At 45.9% G+C, this 6,957-nt stretch overlaps 1 non-coding gene across 1 annotated transcript; it reads left to right on the top strand.

The window, feature by feature from the left end:
• The first annotated feature begins 6,098 nt into the window (after positions 1-6,098).
• Positions 6,099-6,203, top strand: LOC115897121. Its single transcript, XR_004057061.1, has one exon. It is a non-coding gene; the product is annotated as a U6 spliceosomal RNA (small nuclear RNA).
• Positions 6,204-6,957: the final 754 nt, after the last annotated feature.

Genomic DNA, 6,957 nt, shown 5'->3' with positions numbered 1-6,957 from the left:
GCAACCCTTCTGCCTAAGTCTCCTGAAGTGCTGGGATTACGGGCATGAGCCACCACACCAGGTCACCACTGTCTTAATAATATATTAGAATGTTCACTTTTACTAGCATAGTACCTTGTTTATTGATTCTGCCAGGGGCAATTTCTAAATTGAATAATAAGGTTTTTGAAAAAATGTTATAAATTTAATACGCCAAAAGGAGTTTAGCACCTTGAAGGTTTATCTGCTGAGTTAATAATAAACATATGATACTAGTTATTACTGAGCCATTACTGATTTAAAGGACTAAGGCAATACAACCCCTATGCTCTGGGAAGATGATAAATTTGGGAGCAGAAAGTTCAAGTTCAAATTACCTTTGTTTCATCATTTTCTTCGGTGGTGGGAGAGAGATTCTGGTCTCAGTGTGATACTGATTTAGGTGGTCAGGAGTGGGGCAAGAATATTAGAAATCCACCAGATGAAAATCCTTCAAATAAACGACCTTATTACCCCCTGACCTATATAATCAGCATGGAGAAAACAGGAATAATTGCCCCGTGCAACCCGAGTGTGTGAGTTTGAGGGAAGGGGGACAGAGGAATTCAATAACCAATAACCCACATGTACCTACTTTTTCCCTCTGAATATTTTACATTAGAAATGACAGAAGTGCCAGGTGCGGTGGCTCACACCTGTAATCCCAGCACTTTGGGAGGCCGAGGTGGGTAGATCACAAGGTCAGGAGATTGAGACCATCCTGGCCAACACGGTGAAACCCCATCTCTACCAAAAATACAAAAATATTAGCTGGGCATGGTGGTGGGTGCCTGTAGTCCCGGGTACTCGGGAGAATACCGAGAATGGTGTGAACCCAGGAGGTGGAGCTTGCAGTGAGCTGAGATGGTGCCACTGCACTCCAGCCTGGGCGACACAGCAAGACTCCGTCTCAAAAAAAAAAAAAAATGACAGAAGATTTGGGTTCCTTTCCCCCAATAAAATGAAAATCATGTTTTAGAAGAAAGTAATAGAATCAGCAGAAACCAGTGGCATATGTGTGGTGAAATTCATAGCGAGTATTGGGACAGACATGGCACATATGTTTTGATCCTCTAAGACTCAAACATTTGGTATTTCTTGAATTATCTTTGTGGACATAATGAAGTTTTCAAATGGCGTATATAACAAAATATATTACATCCAAATTGATAGCCAATGATTTAATAACATTTAATATTAAAACAATTAAGACACATAAAATGTACAGCATCTATAGCCTGCAAATTCTTCTGGGGATATTATGATCCTAGCTTCATCAAATAAACGTTATACTTATGGAAGCTGCATTTATTAGGCCTTGACATTAGATAAGTAAATTACTTCAGGTATCAAAGGGTTCTCTACTCTAGGCTGGAATAAGTGAATGTGCTTTCCCAATGCCTATGTTCTCAGATAATTTTTGCAGTGATGGAATTCGGCTCATATCAGCAGTAGAGAGAGGTGAGCAAGACCACTTAGTACCTAAATATAGGGCTGAGAATTCATGCAGCTGGCAGGAGAAGATGAGACCTCTTTGGAAGATGGCTCGGGTAGCTTTAATGTGGAAAAAGCTTCCAAAATTAAAAATGTTGGCCGGGCGCGGTGGCTCAAGCCTGTAATCCCAGCACTTTGGGAGGCCGAGACGGGCGGATCACGAGGTCAGGAGATCGAGACCATCCTGGCTAATACGGTGAAACCCCGTCTCTACTAAAAAATACAAAAAACTAGCCGGGCGACGAGGCGGGCGCCTGTAGTCCCAGCTACTCGGGAGGCTGAGACAGGAGAATGGCGTGAACCCGGGAGGCGGAGCTTGCAGTGAGCTGAGAGCCGGCCACTGCACTCCAACCTGGGCGGCAGAGCAAGACTCCGTCTCAAAAAAAAAAAAAAAAAAAAAAAATGTTTAGTCATTGTAGCTACAAAATCAACAAAATAATAATGAAAGAAAAAAACACGGGGCCAGGCGCAGTGGCTCACACCTGTAATCCCAGCACTTTGGGAGGCCAAGGCGGGCAGATCACAAGGTCAAGAGATCGAGACCATCCTGGCCAACATGGTGAAACCCCGTCTCTACTAAAAATACAAAAATTAGCTGGGCATGCTGGCGTGCACCTGTAGTCCCAACTACTCGGGAGGCTGAGGCAGAAGAATTGCTTGAACCTGGGAGGAAGACGTTGCAGTGAGCCGAGATTGCGTCCCTGCACTCCAGCCTGGCGACAGAGTGAAACTTGGTCTCAAACAAACAAACAAACATGTATTGAGCACCTCTGATTGAAAGCCTTGAGTCCTTTGGGGACTAAGAAACGGAAAAGCAAGGTCCCTGTCCTCATAGAGCCATTGTCTAACCGAGGAATCAATCATGAACACCGAAACCGTGATGTAAAGCAGAAAGAAGAGGCCCACAGTGCGGGGAGCACGGAGCTCCAAGAGATCAGGAAGATTCCATGGAGGAGGGGCTGAGCAGGATTCTGACCCATGAAGGCTGGGCGAAGGGCACTCTGGGCAGGGAAAAGTGCGGGCAGCAGCTGAGGCAGGAAACTGCAGGCCATATTTGGAAAACTATAAATAGCCCTTCTGAGTGAAAAACAGAGAGCACTGAAGTTAGAGGGAGGGCAGAAGTAACAGGTAAGGCCAGAGAGACAGGTGGTGAACAGATTGAGGCCTTCTTCCAGTCTGAGCCACACATCTTCTGAAACCTGGCAATCAGCCTGGTGCTTGACTATTTCATCGACTACACATGTGACCACTGGCAGCCACAAACCAAGAAGACCCTGATCCAAGAACTGGAGCTCTGCTGCTCTCCGCAAGTGCTCGTCTCTCAGACTGCTTATCTCGGACTCAGTGACACAGTGGTAACCTGGAATTGGGAAGATGCCAGGAAGAGGGATAGGGACAGAAACATAGAAATGTAACCAGTAACTGACCACTGCCCTCTACAGTCTTATACCCCCACATGGCTTCCAAGAAGCCCAGTTTTTAGCTGTTGGGGGGAAATGCCTAATGATACTAGAGCAGGGCCACATGTTTGTGGAGGCAAAGGAGAAACTGCCTTAACACAGCAAGGAATTTAACAAGGAATAAAACAAATGAAGAATTCTGATCCTGCTGGGTAACAAGAGATCATCCACAAGAGGCAACTGTTAATTTAAAATTTCATGGCACTGCTGAGGGCGGTGGCTCACGCCTGTAATCCCAGCACTTTGGGAGGCCAAGGTGGGTGGATCATGAGGTCAGGAGATTGAGACCATCCTGGCTAACACAGTGAAACCCCGTCTCTACTAAAAAATATAAAAAATTAGCCAGGCATGTTGGCAGGTACCTGTAGTCCCAGCTACTCCGGAGGCTGAGGCAGGAGAATGGCGTGAACCTGGGAGGCGGAGCTTGCAGTGAGCTGAGATCCGGCCACTGCACTCCAGCCTGGGTGACAGAGCGAGACTCCATCTCAAAATAAATAAATAAATAAATAAAATTTCATGGCCTTGATGCAATAGGGCTAATAGCCTCTGGATGGATTTCTCACCTTTGCACGTTTTCCCTTTTTTTTTTTTTTTTTTTTTTTCTGTTTGAATTTCAATTAGTCTTAGCCTAACAGTGGCTTTCTTTTTTTTTTTTTTTGAGACAGGGTCTTGCTCTGTCGCCCAGGCTGGAGTGCAGTGGCGTAATCTTGGCTCACTGCAACCTCTGTCTCCTGGGTTTAAGTGATTCTCCTGCCTTAGCCTCCTGAGTAGCTGGGACTATAGGAGTGTGCCACTACGCCCAGCTAGTTTTTGTATTTTTAGTAGAGACAGGGTTTCACCATGTTGGCCAGGCTGGTCTCGAACCCCTGCCCTCAAGTGATCCACCTGCCTCAGCCTCTCAAAGTGTTGGCCACTGTGCTCGACCCAATAATGGCTTTTTATAGCCAACCAAAACACTTGGAATACACAAAAGCTCTAAAATAAAAAATACAGTGCTACTATATTGTAAGCATTTAAGAGATCCTTGATAAGCACATAAAACCCCATGATAATGCCCTCATCAAAAATATGATTTCATTTTATTTATTTATTTTTGAGACAGTGTCTTTCTCTGTCACCCAGGCTGGAGTAAGGTGACGTGATCATGGTTCACTGCAACTTCAACCTCCTGGGCTCAAGTGATACTCCCACCTCGGCCTCCTGAGTAGCTGGGACTATAGGCACACACCACCATGGCTGGCTAATTTTTTTGATTTTTTGTACAGACAGAGTCTCACTGTGTTGCCCAGGCTGGTCTTGAACTCCTAGGTTCAAGTGATACCCCTGCCTTGGCCTTTCAAAGTGCTGGGATTACAGGCATGAGCTACTGTATCCGGCCAAAAATAAAATTGGTTTTTTTTCTTTTGAGATGGAGTCTCGCTCTGTCGCCAGGCTGGAGTGCAGTGGTGCAATCTCGGCTCCCTGCAACCTCCACCTCCTGGGTTCAAGTGATTCTCCTGCTTCAGCCTCCCCAGTAGCTGGGACTACAGGTGCCCACCACCATGCCTGGCTAATTTTTGTATTTTTAGTAGAGACGGTTTCACCATGTTGGCCAGGCTGGTCTCGAACTCCTCATCTCAGGTGATCTGCCCCACCTTGGCCTCCCAAAGTGCTGGGATTACAGGCGTGAGCCACTGTGCCTGGCCAAAAATATAATTTTAGATGTGATGCAGAATTGACAACTGGCTCCCATTCCCTGCCTAGCCCCTAAACAGGGCGGGTAGAGGGAGGTCTTAAGAGTGGAGGCCAACGCCGTAAAGGTGGGGAAAAGGCATGTGAACTTGTTTCAGAGAGAGAAGAGGTGAGGGGTAAATCTCGTCCTAATTATTCTCCCAGCTGAATTTGGCCAACTAACTGGGACATTTCCCGAATCGTTAATGTTATCCTGCAGCTTCTGCACTCAGAATTGTCCCCCGTAGCCCGGGCACGGTGGCTCACGCCTGTAATCCCAACACTTTGGGAGGCTGAGGAGAGTGGATCACAAGGTCAGGAGTTCAAGACCAGCCTGGCCAATATGGTGAAACCCTGTCTCTACTAAAAATATAAAATGACCTGGGCATGGTGGTGCATGTCTGTAGTCCTAGCTACTCTGGAGGCTGAGACTGAAGAATTGCTTGAACTGGGTAGGCGGAGGTTGCAGTGAGCCGAGATCGCGCCACCGCACTCCAGCCTGGTGACAGAGCAAAACTGTCAAAAACAACAACAAAATTCAAAAACAACAACAAAAAAAGAAAACAGGATTTTTAGCCGGGCGTGGTGGCTCATGCCTATAATCCCAGCACTTTGGGAGGCCGAGGCGGGTGGATCACCTGAGGTCGGGAGTTCGAGACGAGGCTGACCAATATGGAGAAACCCCGTCTCTACTAAAAAAAAAATACAAAATTAACCGGGCATGATGGTGCATGCCTGTAAACCCAGCTATTCAGGAGGCTGAGGCAGGAGAATCGCTTGCACCTGGGAGGCGGAGGTTGCAGTGAGCTGAGATCATGCCATTGCATTCCAGGTTGAATAACAAGAGTGAAATTACGTCTCCCTCCCCCTCCCAAAAAAAAAAGATTGTCCCCAATAATATTTAACTTGGGGCCGACCACTACCACCAGGTGGCATCAGATCACAACTGAGTCTGGCATGAATTTATTTAAAATTTTTTTGGTAGAGACAGGGTATTGCTATGCTGCCCAGGCTGGTCTCAGACTCCTGGGCTCAAGCGATCCACCCGCCTCAGTCTCCCAAAGTGCTGAGATTACAAGCCTGAGCTGCTGTGCCTGGCCTGGCATGAATTTAGATAGGGCGGTTAACTCCCAAATTCCTCACAGCTAGCTAGACTGACCCACAATGGTCATTTTGTTGTTAACCCTGCAAGAAATTGTAACCTTCCACTTCATATGACTGATTTATTTGGATCTCAGTTATAATTACAATTACAATAGGATTTACTGTATTAATTTATAACCAATAATTGATGAAAGTACTCTCTTAGTAAACTAAAGGCCAAAGAACATTAAATTAGACATTGCGCTAATTATTTTGTGCTAATTATACATATATTATATATATATAATATATATATACACACACACACACAGAGTGCTCGCTTTGGCAGCACATATACTAAAACTTGAATGATGCAGAGATTAGCATGGCCCCTGCACAAGGATGACACTTTTATTTAACTTGGCAAAAAAAAAAAAAAAAAAAAAAAAATTCAGAAAACCAATACACACACACCCCTCATAGCTTGAGTTTATTTATTTTTTGAGACAGGGTCTTACTCTGTCACCCAGACTGGAGTGCAGTGGTGCAATCTTGGCTCATTGCAACCTCCACCTTCCAGGCTCAAGCAATTCTCCTACCTCAGCCTCCCGAGTAGCTGGGATTACAGACATGCACCACTACTGCCTGGCTAATTTTTTTTTTCTATTTTTAGTAGAGACGGGGTTTCACCATGTTGGCCAGGCTGGTCTCAAACTCCTGACCCCAAATGATCCACACTGCTCGGCCTCCCAAACTGTTGGTATTATAGGCATGAGCCACTGCACTCAGCCGAGTTTATTATATTACTGAAATTTTCAGGCTGGGCGTGGTGGCTCACACCTGTAATACCAGCACTTTGGGAGGCTGAGACTGGAGGACCACCTGAGCCCAGGAGTTTAAGACCTGCCTGGACAATAAAGTGAGACCCCATCTCTACCAAAATTACACAAATTAGTTGGGCATGGGCGTGCGTGCCTGTAGTCCCAGCTACTCAGGAGGCTGAGGTGTGAGGGTTGCTTGAGCCCAAGAGGTCAAGGCTGTAGTGAGCTATGATCATGCCATTGCACTTTAGCCTGAGCAACAGAGTAAGATCCTGTCTCAAAAAAACCCAAAAGAGACAAAGTAAAAATGAAGACCGGGCATGGTGACTCACATGTGTAATCCTAGCACTTCGGGAGGCTGAGGTGAGAAG

The sequence above is a fragment of the Rhinopithecus roxellana genome, chromosome 4, assembly GCF_007565055.1.
Source record: "Rhinopithecus roxellana isolate Shanxi Qingling chromosome 4, ASM756505v1, whole genome shotgun sequence".
Classification (NCBI taxonomy): Eukaryota; Metazoa; Chordata; class Mammalia; order Primates; family Cercopithecidae; genus Rhinopithecus; species Rhinopithecus roxellana.
Note: the sequence above shows the minus strand (reverse complement) of the source record. Positions and strands in the feature narration are given on the sequence as shown.